The following is a 15,775-nucleotide window of genomic DNA, read 5'->3' as shown; positions in this document are numbered from 1 at the left end:
GACATGAGGGAGAGAGGGAGATTGCTGCTATGTCATGGAGTCTCCTGCAGAATGCAGGAGTGAAGGTATCTGATGTAACAGTGGGATGTGGGCTACAGTAGGTGACATGAGGGAGATTGCTAGACTAATGAGGGAGAGAGGGAGATTGCTGCTATGTCATGGAGTCTCCTGCAGAATGCAGGAGGGGAGGTAACTATGATGTAACAGTGGGATGTGGGCTACAGTGGGTGACATGAGGGAGATTGCTAGACTAATGAGGGAGAGAGAAAGATTGTTGCTATGTCAGGGAGTCTCCTGCAGAATGCAGGAGGTGAGGTAACTATGGTGTAACAGTGTAATGTAGGCTAGGTGACATGAGGGAGATTGCTAGACTAATGAGGGAGAGAGGGAGATTGCTGCTATTTCAGGGAGTCTCCTGCAGAATGCAAGAGGGTAGGTAACTATGATGTAACAGTGTAATGTGGGCTAGGTGACATGATCGATATTGTTAGACTAATGAGGGAGAGAGGGAGATTGCTGCTATTTCAGGGAGTCTCCTGCAGAATGCAGGAGGGTAGGTAACTATGATGTAACAGTGTAATGTGGGCCAGGTGACATGAGGGATATTGCTAGACTAATGAGGGAGAGAGGGTGATTGCTGCTATGTCAGGGAGTCTCCTGCAGAATGCAGGAGGGTAGGTAACTATGATGTAACAGTGTTATGTGGGCTAGGTGACATGAGGGAGATTGCTAGACTAATGAGGGAGAGAGGGAGATTGCTGTTATGTCAGGGAGTCTCCTGCAGAATGCAGGAGGGTAGATAACTTTGCAGAGATCTCAACTATCTGTTGCATTCCCCAATACATATGGGCAGTGGTGCTAAGAGGGGGTTGGTAGCAGGTACTTTTTACCCAGGCCCAGGTCTGATGGAGGGTCCCAGTTCCCACTCCCCCTCCCCCTCTCCAGAGAGCCAGGCTTGATTTCAAAAGGCCCCCCATAGAGCGGCGAAACACATTCTCAGAAGAGTCCGTGGATACAATACCAGTCTACCTGTGCCCTCATTCACACTGGTGAACCTTCAATCCCCAAGCGGCATTCACCATCACTTCACCGCCAGTGCTATGGCAGAGCGCCAGATGGCTTATGCATGCAAACAGCCGCCCGCAGAAAAAAGGCACCTGACAAGGTGATCAGTAATCAGTGAAGGCGCTTATTTGAGAGGTTGTGTGTTTTCATAAGCCAATCGTCAATTGAACGACTGTAAATGTGCCTGTGCCGCAGCACGGATGACGCCAAAAAGCGACCCAAATCAGTAATTTGCAACCTGGCCGCAGTTCGATTTGTGGTTGGTAACCGGCCGTTTTTGGGGAGTGTCAGACATAATGCGGCCATGCCCAGTTATTTTCAGGGAGGGTCTGTGACGTCAGCACCTGCCGCCATCAGCGTGTATCTGTCGCAGAGTTGTGGAAGGGTCACAATTACGCACCTTTGCGCAGAGTGGAATAATCATTTGATGGTGAGTGGTTGAATTGATTTACTGACCAGGGATCGATCTGCAAACCATTTGCCCCCTTAGTCTTCGGAACATGGCGATCACAATTTTTGTCCGCTTCTGTTTTTTTCCCCCATAAACCTAATGAAGGTATTTTGTAAGCGTCACGACCCAACCAGAACAAACGGACAGAATATCAAGTGTTCTCCATCATAGATGAGGTTTGGCTCTCTCACTTGGCTCAGGCTGCTCCTACGACATCCAGGCACGGTACAAATTACAATAAAAAGCAGATGAATCTTGACAATGCCTTAAAATGGACATCTACAACAGGCCTCTCGTCTATTTACGGATCGTGTCTCTTTCCAACATTCACTGCGGTTATTTTAAAATGCTTCGAGTTTTACACCTCGCTTTCTGGCAGCGGGATGATAGGTGAATCTAGTAAATCTGGATCCAAGGTAATTGAAAGAATGTCTTTTGGCTCCGGCATGTCACACCAGGGGACTCAGTCGACAAGACTGAGACCTCTGGTGGGGACCTGGACCGGTACCTGAACCGGGGAGGTTGGAGAGGACCCCTGCGCATGAACTGCGCGACAGTGCACCCAGAGCCAATAAGTAGTCAGAGGTAAAAGTACAACCAGATTTATTATGCAGAAGGTTGTAATGATACAGGCAGTAAAGTATGCAGGAGTAATGACAGTTCATGCAGATTGCAATACTTTACAGGTATGATGAATGAAGTATCGATGGTGGAACATCGGATGGATATCGGATATGGAGACTGTGGGTCCGGAATGACGGACGGAAGATAGGAGCTTGACTGTGGGTCCGGAATGACGGACGGAAGCTTGACTGTGGGTCCGGAGTATCGGACTATCGATGGTGGAACATCGGAGACGGATGATGCTGGAGCATCGGAGGACCAGAGTCCTGGAGCTAGGCTGGATCGCTGGGCTGACGAGGCAGGCTCACAGGTGATGGAATAACCTGGACTTCAACAGGAGATGGAATAACCTGGAATACACTGCAGCATGGAAGACAACACCAGCAGAGAGAGACACTTGCACGGAGACAAGGACAGCTGACCATATACAGGAGACAACTGAAGCACTAGCATTGATCTGAGAGCTCCCAGCATACTTATACCCACTGGGTGGCCAGGATTGGCCGGGCAGGTATGACTGGGAGATCAGATCACACAGGATTGGACGGGAATGACATGTGACTGGGAAAACATGGCAGCCCCCATGTCAGGCTATGGCGGGAAAGTATGTTTGCGCACACCATGCTGGATACTGGGAGCAATGGCGGCGGACAGGTGGATTGCCGTGCACTGAGTACTGTCACTGGGGACAAGGAGAGCGGTGCGCCGCGCAGCCGCGGACTCAGCAGCGCTGAGCAGACTGGAGGATGGCAGCGGTGATGGCGCACGGCAGACAGGACGCCGGCAGGGGTGACGTCTGGACCGCAAGCTGAACCTGCGGAGGCACTTAGCCGGTAAGAAAGTCTGTCTGAGAGCTCGGATCGTGACAGCACCCCCCCCTTTAAGGGTGGCCCCAGGACACCTTTTAGGCTTGCGGGGAAACTTGGAGTGGAACGCCCGGATGAGTCTGGGAGCATGGACATCGATGGCATTGGTCCATGATCGTTCTTCGGGGCCGTAGCCCTTCCAATCGATCAGATATTGCAGACGACCATATCGGATGCGAGAGTCCAAGATCTTACTGACCTCATATTCTGTTCCACGCTGGGTGCAAACCTTAGGAGCCTTGGGGAGCTTGGAATGAAAGCGATTCAAGACCAGCGGCTTGAGCAGCGAAATGTGGAATGTAGCTGGCACTTTCAAATAGGGCGGCAATTTAAGCTTGTAAGCTACTGGATTGACGACTCGCTCAACTGGGAAAGGACCAATATATCGGGGAGCGAACTTCATCGATGGCACTCTCAATCGAAGATTCTTGGTTGACAACCAGACACGATCTCCGGGACGGAGGGCTGGCACAGCTCTGCGTTTCCTGTCGGCAAATTTTTTGTACCTGCTTGAAGCCTTCAGAAGTGAAGAACGAATGAGCTTCCAGGATTTGACGAATTGCCGGATGGTCGTGTCGACCGCTGGAACAGAGGACACAGGTTGCAGAGTGAAGTCAGGAACTCGAGGATGAAACCCATAATTGGCAAGGAATGGAGTGACATTAGATGAAGAATGATATTGGTTATTATGGCAGAACTCTGCCCATGGAAGGAGTTGAGCCCAGTCATCTTGGGAAGAAGAGACATATGTGCGGAGAAATGCTTCAAGGTCCTGATTCACCCTCTCCGTTTGGCCATTGGTTTGAGGGTGGTAGGCTGTGGAAAACTTTAGCTTGATTTGAAGCAGGGAGCACAGGCTTCGCCAGAATTTGGCTACGAATTGGACTCCTCTATCGGAGATGATTTCAAGAGGCAGTCCATGAAGCTTGAATATCTCTTTGATGAAGAGCTGGGACAGCTTGGAAGCTGACGGAAGACCGGTGAGGGGAACGAAGTGAGCCATCTTGGTGAACCGATCAACAATCACCCAGATGGTGGTGAACTTGTCAGACTCTGGAAGATCAGTTACAAAGTCCATAGAAATATGCGTCCAAGGACGATGTGGCACTGACAGTGGCATCAATTGCCCAGGAGGAGACTGACGACTGGTCTTGTGCTGAGCACATTTAGCACAAGAGGAAACAAAGTCCTGTACATCCTGTTTGAGGGACGGCCACCAGTAGGACCTGGTGATAAACTCGTAAGTTTTCTGAATGCCTGCATGGCCAGCGAATTTTGAAGAATGCGCCCAACAGAGCAACTTCTTTCTTAGAGCTGGCTTTACATATCTTTTCCCTGTAGGGGGCGTGAGATTTGAAACTCTCGTTGCGGAGAATGCCACTGGATCAATAATAAAGTGTTGATGTGTGGACTTAGACTCACTTTCTTGCTCCCATGAGCGGGAAAGGGCATCAGCTTTTCGGTTTTGTGTCCCTGGACAGAACGACAGCTTGAAACGGAACCTGGAAAAGAAAAGTGTCCATCTGGCTTGACGGGGATTTAAACATTGAGCAGACTTGAGATACAGAAGATTCTTGTGGTCTGTGATAATTGTGATCTCATGAACAGCGCCCTCTAGAAGATATCTCCACTCTTCTAATGCCAACTTGATGGCGAGAAGCTCTTGGTCACCGATGGCATAGTTACGCTCTGCAGGCAGGAACTTACGGGAGTAGAACCCACAGGGATGAAGACGACCATCGGGCGCTTTCTGCGAGAGGACTGCCCCAACACCCACGGAGGAGGCATCAACCTCGAGAATAAAGGGCAAGGTGGTATCAGGTTGTCTTAAAACAGGAGCGGAAGTGAACCTCTGTTTCAACAGATGGAAGGCTTCGATGGCTTCTGCCGGCCACTTCGCTGGATTAGACCCCTTTTTAGTCAAGGCAGTGATGGGAGCCACAATAGAAGAGAAGTTACGAATGAATTTTCTGTAATAATTGGCAAAACCCAGGAAACGTTGAATACCTTTCAGCGAAGAGGGAATTGGCCAATCTTGGATGGCCTGCAGTTTTCCTGGGTCCATTTGAAGACCGGAACCGGAGACAATGTACCCTAGGAAGGGTATAGACTTCACCTCGAAGACACACTTCTCCAGTTTACAGTAGAGATGATTAGCTCGCAGCCGGGACAAAACCTCTTTGACCCAATAACGATGTTCTGTGATGTTATTGGCGTAGATTAAAATGTCATCGAGATATACAACTACATGACTGTACAGAATGTCCCGAAAGATCTCATTGACATAGTGCTGGAACACGGCTGGGGCATTGCTGAGCCCAAAGGGCATGACGAGGTACTCATAGTGGCCGTCTCTGGTATTAAACGCCGTCTTCCACTCGTCGCCCTCTCGTATGCGGATGAGATTGTATGCACCTCTCAGATCGAGTTTTGTAAAGATGGTTGCACCGCTGACACGGTCAAACAGCTCGGTGATGAGAGGCAACGGATATCGGTTCTTTACTGTAATGTCATTGAGGCCGCGATAATCAATGCAGGGACGTAGGCCTCCATCCTTTTTTTTGACGAAGAAGAATCCTGCGCCAGCAGGAGAAGTCGAAGGACGGATGAATCCCTTTGCCAGATTTTCCTTGATGTAACTGGTCATGGCTTGAGTCTCTGGAAGAGAGAGAGGATAGGTTCTACCTCTGGGTGGTTCTTTGCCTGGGATAAGTTCAATAGGGCAATCCCACGGTCTGTGAGGAGGTAGAACATCAGCGCCAGACTTGCTGAATACATCTGAGTACTCTTGGTAGGGAAGAGGCGGAAGGTCTGCTGCATCGGCTGAAGAATGACGAGCTGGGAGTACCTTTTGAAGACAGGTACCGGAGCAGGAAGGATCCCAGGAAAGGATTTCAGATGTCTTCCAATCAAGACGAGGATTGTGAAGACGGAGCCAGGGTAAACCCAGAACCAGAGAATGAGTGGCTCGGGGTAAAACCAGGAAGGACAAAAGTTCAGTGTGCAGGACTCCCACTTTTACTGTAAGTGGCAAAGTTCTGCGGGAGACTGTCGCATCAGGAATCCTACTGCCATCCACAGCAGTAAGGAAGACAGTCTTGGAAAGACTTTCAGTGGGCAACCCCCACTTGCGGACCAGTTCTGCAGTAACAAAGTTGCCAGCGGCACCGGAATCAAGAAGCGCGGAGACAGTCTTGAAATGCTGACCAACTTGTAGGGAAACTGGAAGGACACAATCGGTTGCTGATGGAGAGGACTTAATTACTCCTAGCCTACCCTCTCCTTGACGGGCTAGGAGGAGGAGTTTTCCTGACGCTTTGGGCATGCAGAAATTTGATGTGCAGGATCGGCACAATACAGACAGAGCTGTGCCAACCGTCGACGTCGACGTTCTCCTGGAGACAAGCGGAAACGGTTTATCTCCATTGGTTCTTCTTTGGAGTGGACCGCAGGAGCAGTGGGTAAAGAAGGCGGAGGAGTTGGCACTTTAACTGGAGCGCTCTTGTGACGTTCTATAGCCCTTTCTCGGAAGCGTAGGTCTACTTTAACACACAATGAAATAAGGTCACTTAGACCTGAGGGTAAGTCTCTTGTAGCAAGTTCATCCTTGATACGATCGGATAGGCCATGCCAGAAAGCTGCGTATAAGGCCCCATCACACCAGGAGAGTTCAGACGCCAGAATCTGGAACTGGACCAGATATTGCCCGACGGAGCGGGATCCCTGTCTGAGACGGAGGAGTTCAGTGGAGGCAGATGCTGATCGCCCAGGCTCATCGAAGATACGCCGGAATGTTGACACGAAGTCCTTGTAATTGGACAGGATGGCATCAGCTCTCTCCCATAAGGGAGACGCCCACTCTAGTGCCGCTCCACACAGGAGGGAGATGATGTAGGCGATCTTGACCCTTTCAGTAGGGAAGTTGCTGGGTTGCAGCTCGAAGTGAATCTCACACTGATTGAGAAAGCCTCGACAGGTCTTGGGGTTCCCATCATACTTGGTGGGGACAGACAGATGAAGGCGAGGTGCAGCAGCCATTACAGGAGGATGAACGGGACTTGGAAGTTCTCTGACAGGCTCAGGGCCACTGAGAGTGGTCTGTAACTTATCCAGCCGGGAAGACAGATCTTGCAGGCAATGAATCACTTGGCTCTGCGCAGCCTCTTGCTGATCCAAGCGAACAGCCAGTTGCTGTACAGGGCTGGGTGGAGAAGCTTGGTTTGCGGCTGGATCCATTTGGCTAGTGCTTACTGTCACACCAGGGGACTCAGTCGACAAGACTGAGACCTCTGGTGGGGACCTGGACCGGTACCTGAACCGGGGAGGTTGGAGAGGACCCCTGCGCATGAACTGCGCGACAGTGCACCCAGAGCCAATAAGTAGTCAGAGGTAAAAGTACAACCAGATTTATTATGCAGAAGGTTGTAATGATACAGGCAGTAAAGTATGCAGGAGTAATGACAGTTCATGCAGATTGCAATACTTTACAGGTATGATGAATGAAGTATCGATGGTGGAACATCGGATGGATATCGGATATGGAGACTGTGGGTCCGGAATGACGGACGGAAGATAGGAGCTTGACTGTGGGTCCGGAATGACGGACGGAAGCTTGACTGTGGGTCCGGAGTATCGGACTATCGATGGTGGAACATCGGAGACGGATGATGCTGGAGCATCGGAGGACCAGAGTCCTGGAGCTAGGCTGGATCGCTGGGCTGACGAGGCAGGCTCACAGGTGATGGAATAACCTGGACTTCAACAGGAGATGGAATAACCTGGAATACACTGCAGCATGGAAGACAACACCAGCAGAGAGAGACACTTGCACGGAGACAAGGACAGCTGACCATATACAGGAGACAACTGAAGCACTAGCATTGATCTGAGAGCTCCCAGCATACTTATACCCACTGGGTGGCCAGGATTGGCCGGGCAGGTATGACTGGGAGATCAGATCACACAGGATTGGACGGGAATGACATGTGACTGGGAAAACATGGCAGCCCCCATGTCAGGCTATGGCGGGAAAGTATGTTTGCGCACACCATGCTGGATACTGGGAGCAATGGCGGCGGACAGGGGGATTGCCGTGCACTGAGTACTGTCACTGGGGACAAGGAGAGCGGTGCGCCGCGCAGCCGCGGACTCAGCAGCGCTGAGCAGACTGGAGGATGGCAGCGGTGATGGCGCACGGCAGACAGGACGCCGGCAGGGGTGACGTCTGGACCGCAAGCTGAACCTGCGGAGGCACTTAGCCGGTAAGAAAGTCTGTCTGAGAGCTCGGATCGTGACACGGCACTTGTTATTGTGCAGAAAAAAGTTTTTTTAAATATGCATTGTAAGAAAATCCCTTGTGCACATTGTTTATGGTAAGAAATGTATATACAGCCAAATGTCATATATAATAGTTTCAGCATGAATTACTTACCGGTGACAGTCCATTTTATTTGGTTTGTGACTTCAGTTTCTTTTATCATTGATATGTCTACACCCATAAGCCTGATCCTGAGTCGGACATATTGGCGGCCATTTTGCTGTCCAGCTGAAGTAGCCTATCAACTCACTTATGCTAATTTGGAGATTTGCCTGTGTATACTGAACGTGATGTGGAGGCCTGTCCGGTTCACTGTATTTGTATCACAAACTTTCACTTTTAACAAAGGCTGCATCCAGGTGTAACCCTCAGAAGGGGGACACCAAAATGCTGGCTCTTCCGCAGTGATAGTAGCCAGGTGCTGCAGTGTGATATTCTTCTGCAGCACCCAGCTCCCAGAGTCGGCACCACTCACAGCCTCATTTCCGTGGGCAGCCAGTATCTCTGGGGATGCTGGGAACCCCCATGGAGTGGCAGAATAGAGATACCCATGGGGCTATGCCCATTTAGGATAGGCCAAACCTCCTTTTCTGATGACCGCACCTCTGGCATGGGCTGTGGGAGGTTGGTGGTAATGCAGTGTGTGCACAGGTGCCACCTCTGACTGTTGGCATATAGACTTACACCCTCTCCATGACCACAGAGAAGAAGATGATGTAGTAGCTGCAGCTGCCAGAATCATGGGCCTTATTTTGGTTCATTCTTTCTGACAAAATCCTTCTTAGATGGGCAAAACCATGTGCACTGCAGGTGGGGCAGATGTAACATGTGCAGAGAGAATTAGATTTGGGTGGGGTTTTACTTCAAAGTGAGATCTATATTGCAGTGTAAAAATAAAGCAGTCAGTATTTTCCCTGCACAGAAACAAAATAACTCACCCAAATCTAATTCTCTCTGCACATTTTACATCTGCCCCCCTGCAGTGCACATGGTTTTGTCCATCTAAGAAGGATTTTGTCAGAAAGAATGAACCAAAATAAGGCCCCATGTTATACCCCTTTGAGACCACAAATGCCGGGGTAGCAACCCGGCATTTGTTGTCCTAAAGCTCTGACGCTTATTGCCGGGTCAGTGATGTCACATAGGGGCGGAGCAATGGCGTGCCATTGAGGGGCAGGGAAGGATGCAGTGCTCCATAATTTGAAGGGGACCCGGGTCTCAAGACCCGGTTTACCTGTTCACACCGCACCATACTGGCCAGTAGCCCGGGGTTGAAATGCCAGAGCATGGCCCCTTGGTCTAGGACCCTTTAACATCAGCACTACACCCGGGTTTTTCCCAAGACCAACCCGGTAAAAATGGCCGGTGTGAATGGGGTATAAGTAACCACTTATGACATGGCAGACTTGTAGACACTATGCTAAGCATGTCAACATATATGTCAACACTGAAACCATGACCAGGTGATGCTTGTCAACCTAACATACGTGACCATAACGAGCAGCAATCTCCTCTTTAACAACCAGTTTGGAGCAGGCGTGACAGCAGAGTAACGTATGTACATGACGATGCGTCACTGCGAAGCCTCGGCCTAGATCTGTGCGTGGCTGAAGTCTGTGATCTCTGTAACATGTAAATATGAGATCGCTGTACTGTAATAGAATCATTTGGTTGCTGGATGCTTCACAGAAGCATTCTCACACATTAGAAACACAGCCAATATCTGCATGGCAAACCCTCCTGGCAACAGCAGAGAAATATCCCCAGAAATTGCTTCAAAGTTGCTGCAAATTTATGTAAATATTTGCAAATCTCGCTTGATCTTCAGGAGGAAATGTGAGAGTTTATGTTGAGAAATTTCCAGGTGAAAATCTGACTTTATTTGCATCATGTGAAGACTCTGCTTTCGGTTCTGCTGATTCCATGGCCGCTGTCTGGGCGACTGCTAGGGAATTACTGCATGAATCTGCTTTTATCAGCTACAGGAGCAGATGGTAGACCAGTGGTGGAATGTCACGAGGAGCATTTGGGGAAAGAGCCTCAGGTTTTGGGGTTATGGTACAGTTTATGGAATCGACCATGTTTAGGGCTACAATACCATGGTCGACGGCTTCTAGTGTTAGACGCCTATACTTGGTTCGTTAAGATAGACAGTGACGGGAGATCGGCGGAAGGTAAGCATCGACTGGAACCTGGTCAACAGTAGCAAGGACATCTTTTTTGGTGCAGAATGTCAGTGGGGTGCCCATGGATACTGTGTATGTTCACAGTGTCCCCTCACATTGCTCGTTAGGCTCGCCATGTTTCAGGCACAGTGCCTCGCTATGCACGGCACACTGTTATATTCCTACTCTGTGTCTACTTGGATAGTAAGATAGGGACCAAGTGGACCATCGCTAAAAAAGATAAAAAACCGTGTTGACCTTGCTATTGACGACCGGGTTCCCGTTGATGCTTACCTTCCGTTGATCTCCAGTTACTGTCTATCTAAACACGGGCGACCAAGTATAGGAGTCTAACCAGACGTAGTTGACCTCTAGTGGTCAACCATGGTATTTGGAATATACAGTACTGACGCCCATAGCTATCTAATACAAGGATAATAAGGGCAAAATTAAATTGTTTATCGCTTCCTGTCTAAAGATGGGTGCAAGCTGAGATGCCGGCAGCAGCAGCTGATCACCAGGATGGAGGAACAATTGAATAGCTCTGTAATGGCTCTGGCATTTCAGCTCACAACCCCCTTTGCAACCCATTATCTTTTTGGACCTATCTGCTGCCTTTGACTCTGTGGATCACCCTCTCCTCCTCCACACACTCCAAAACATTGGCCTCTCTGGCACAGTCTTCAACTGGTTTTCTTCTTACCTCTCCAACCGTTCCTTCTCAGTCTCTGCCTCTACCTCACCACCTTCCATCCTTCCTGTCGGTGTCCCTCAGGGTTCCGTCCTTGGCCCCCTTCTGTTCTCCCTGTACACCTCCTCTCTGGGTGCACTCATTAACTCCTTTGGCTTCCAATATCACCTCTATGCGGATGACACCCAAATCTATCTCTCCTCTCCTGATCTGTCCCCCACTGTTTTCTCTCAAGTTTCCAACTGCCTCTCTGCCATCTCCACCTGGATGTCTGAGCGATTTCTGAAGCTGAATATAGACAAAACCAAACGTATTATCTTTCCCCCACCCAGAGCTATGCCCCCCACTAATATCTCTATCAATGTTAACAACACCATCATCTCCCCCGTTCCCCAACTCTGCTGCCTGGGTGTCACTCTTGACTCCTCCCTCTCCTTAGCACCCCACATCCAAGCCCTGGCTCATTCTTGCCGGTTCCAGTTACGCAACATTGCTCGCATCAGGCCCTTTCTCTCACATAGTGCAACTAATCTGATCATCCACTCACTGGTCATCTCACGGCTCGACTACTGCAATGTTCTCCTCACCGGCCTCGCTCAATCCCAACTGGCTCCTCTCCAATCTGTCCTCAATGCTGCAGCCAGGCTTATCTTCCTCTCCCGCCGCTCTAATTCTGCCACTCCCCTTCAACAAAATCTGCACTGGCTTCCATTCCCCTACAGAATCCTCTTCAAACACCTCACACTCACATACAGGGCCATCTCTAATTCCATTGCTCCATATATCTCTAACCTCATCTCCATTCATACACCCTCCCGCCCTCTACGGTCAGCTGACGACTGTCGTCTCTCCTCCACCCTGATCACTGCTTTCCATGCTAGAGTACAGGACTTTGCCCTTGCTGCACCCCTTCAGTGGAACGCACTCCCTCGCTCCATTAGACTCTCCCGACCTTCCAAAGCTTCAAACGGGCACTGAAAACTCACCTATTCATCAAAGCATACCCTTCCCCTGCATAAACCAGCTGGTTCTCCGACCCCTTGCCTTTTTACATCCTGCTATCTAACCACCACCCACTCGCGTGCACCTCTTGTAATCTGTCTGTCTCCCCTTCCTACTAGATTGTAAGCTCCTCTGAGCAGGGCCCTCTTCCCTCCTGTTGTCAAAGCCCTCTTCTCTTCACATTTCACTCACAGCTCTCCTATACTCCAACACTCAGTGACCATCTTTGTCCGCATACTCATCTCCATCATTGCCATCTAGCCTCTAGTTGTATGTTGATTGAGTCCTCACTACTTACATTTAAGCTGTAATGTGTATTGATCTGTGGCGCTCTTTATTTGTACTGTACTTTTGTTATTTATTCAATGTTATGCCAAGCTTTGTCTCCCTGTATTGTTACTTTGTACGGCGCTGCGAAACACTTGTGGCGCCTTATAAATAAAATTATAATAAAATTATAATAATTAATGCACTGTGTGTTAAGACATTAAGACTGTCGACAACCCAATGTTGAAAGTTGACAGTTATGATGTTGGCTTTGTTAAAAGGCCATCGGCTAAATGCCGTAGGGAGAGAAGGTTGGCATGAAGCACTAGAACGTAGGTTATGAGTAGGGATTAGTGATCGGGGAAATATACTTACCAGAATGCTGTTGGGCAGCAGGTCTGACCGAGATAGTCACATGATCTCCAGATCACCACGATCTCCAAGAGAAGATAAGCCAACTTAGGGCCCACCATGATGAAATGTCGACATTTCATCACTGTCGACATGATGACTGTCAACATTTCATACCCAACAATCTATTTGTCCCCCCTCTGAATTGACCTTTCACATTACAACCTTGTGAAGAAGAAAGTATGCATCTTTGTTAAAAAATGAACAAGCAGGGAAAAATGCTGGATGTGACCAGTATCTGTAAAACTTTATAACATAACATAACATAATATCACATAACATAACATGAAGTATTTCTACAAGATTCTCAAAGATAGTACATTCGAACAACAAAGAGATTCTACACTGTGACAAATCATTAGGCAGCGCCACCTGCTGTCCATACAATAAATCTTCTCTAACTGTACTTGGCCTGGAGCTATTGTTATACATTGGGAAACAATGTGTGTAACACAAAAACCTTTTCCATTTAAGCTTTCCCCATAAATTACTTTGCATTACTTCATACTTTACTATCTTTAGTCCTATAATACATCTGTTTCCCTTTATGCTATAAAATAATTATGAGCATGACGGGTCATTGGGACTATCTTTACTACGTGTCATTATTTAGTAGTTATAATATACTCACCCTGGCAGGTGTTTCTGTCCGAGACAAATAGTACAAAGTTCCGATAGGAAGATAACTGGAACAGGTTTCACGGTATTTAAGGTGCCCATACACTAGTAAGATTTATCTTCAGATCTGGCTGGTTGGAACAAAAACATGGTTATGGATGAGTGACAGTTTTTCCAAGCAACCAGCCAGATCTGAAGATAAATCTGCATGTGTATGGCCACCTTCACTCTCTAGGAGCTATTCTTCTATTGTGGTAACATAGGCCACACCCTACTATTAAGAACACCACCTGTTATTGCTGATTGCGAGAAAATATTGTCTCCTTCATTAAGACCCATATAGGGGCTAATCCTTCCACCTCTGTGGTTACATATACCACACCCAGTCATGATTGTGAGAAAATATTGTCTCCTTCATTATTATCCATATAGATTCCTACTACCCCTGATGAAGTCCATGTTTGGACGAAACGCGTAGGGTTTCTCTCATGAAATGAAGCCATACAGGTGTTGGATCTAAATTCTGTGAAAAGTGAATATTTTAATGGAATAAATCATTTTTGTTTTATGTGTTTACATTTTTATCTATTATTTTATTAATTATAATATGGTGAACATTGTATAGAGCGCACTTCTATATCGTTTTGTTATAAATATACTAGGTGATTCATCGCGCCCTACGGGCGCTCTTCACACCGTCGTAAGGGGCTGCGCCCCCTTAATTTGTGAACATTTGTATATGAGAAAGATGGTTAGAATTGTATGACAGATGCCTGTATTGCAACTTGAGTTATAGGTGAAATGTGTTAAATAGAGAGCATATGATGTGGAAGGGGTGTGTATTGTTTTGTTTAATTAAAAAGTGGTTACAGAGTAAGATGTACATTGATAGTGTGGAGGGTACAGTGACATTTGTGGGGGGGGGCTGTGTGTGCATGTTGTTTAGGTGTGTGTGTGTGTGCAATAGTATAGTAGGGTGTTTTTGAGTCAGCGGCTTCCCACTGGCGGAGGTCACAACACAGGAAAACAGGAGGCTGGGTAGGGGTGTGTGGGCATAAGGGGGACTAAAGAGGAGGGTGGAAGATAATGTGCAGCTTCTGCCAGTGGGTGAGGGTCCAGTGTGGCAGTACAGGAGTACAGGATGGTGGCCCTGAGTCAGTGTCTCCTCCTACTGGGTGGGAGTTAGTGTCCATGAGAGCAGGAGGCTGGGCTATGAGGCATGATAGGGGCATGTGGGCAAAACAGCGTCAGCGACTCCCCAGTGATGGAAGTTACGGTTCAGGAGAGCAGGAAGCTGGGTAGTGATAGGGGTGTGTGAGTATACGGGGGACTAAAGAGGGGCTTAGGGGTGCCGTGATTTGTGGGAGGGGCGCGGGGGGTGCCGTGAATCAAGGGAGGGAGGGGGCGCAGGTGTCCGCGAATCGCGGGAGAGGGCGGGGGTCTGCAAAGCGTGGGAGGGGGCGTGAATTGCGGGAGGGGGGGGGTTGCGAATTGCGGGAGGGGGGGTGTGCGGGGGGTGACGTGAATCGTGGGAGGGGGCGTGAATCGTGGGAGGGGGGGTCCGCGGGGGGTCCGTGAATTGCGGGAGAGGGGGGCACGGGGCGCGATGAATCACCTAGTTGGTTATATATTCTTGTAGAAGGATGGTAGGATGTTGCTGTCATTCAGAATGCATTTACAGTACATAAACAGTAATAGTAGCAGTAAAAGATCTGACTTAAAACACCTACAGTAAAACAGAACAGGTGTTATATATTATACAAAGAATTGGTTGATGATTTGTAGGTTGACGTGCACATAGTTGTCACTGGAAAAAAATTGCTACAAGAAAAAATCAACACAGAAAGGTCAACACATGTAAATGTTGACATAAGTGTGGCACTTCATTGGTGTCCATGTCAACACATGAGAATGAATATGAAAACATTCAAAAAAGAAAAATAAATCTTCAAAAACTCATGTCAACCTTTTTCATTGTCGACCATAGCCGTGTCAGTGTTTTGCATGTGCCATTTAATCCTGGGGTTGCCGTGAATCGCGAGCGGGGTGGGGGGGAGGGAGGAGGTGAGGGGTGTCCGCGAATCATGGAAGGAGGGGTCGTGGGTGGATGCCGTGAATTGCGGGAGGGGGGGTCGCGCGGGGGTGTGGGTGCCGCGAATCGTGGGAGGGGGGACGCGGGGGGTTGCAGTGAATCGTGGGAGGGTGATTCTCGGGGGGTTTGCCGCAATGACAGGAGGGGGGGTCAGGGGGGGAAATCGCGGTAGGGGGGGTCGCGGGGGGTGGGGGGTACCGCGAACC

This window comes from Crinia signifera, chromosome 8 (assembly GCF_055691185.1).
Source record: "Crinia signifera chromosome 8, ASM5569118v1, whole genome shotgun sequence".
NCBI lineage: Eukaryota > Metazoa > Chordata > Amphibia > Anura > Myobatrachidae > Crinia > Crinia signifera.
Note: the sequence above shows the minus strand (reverse complement) of the source record.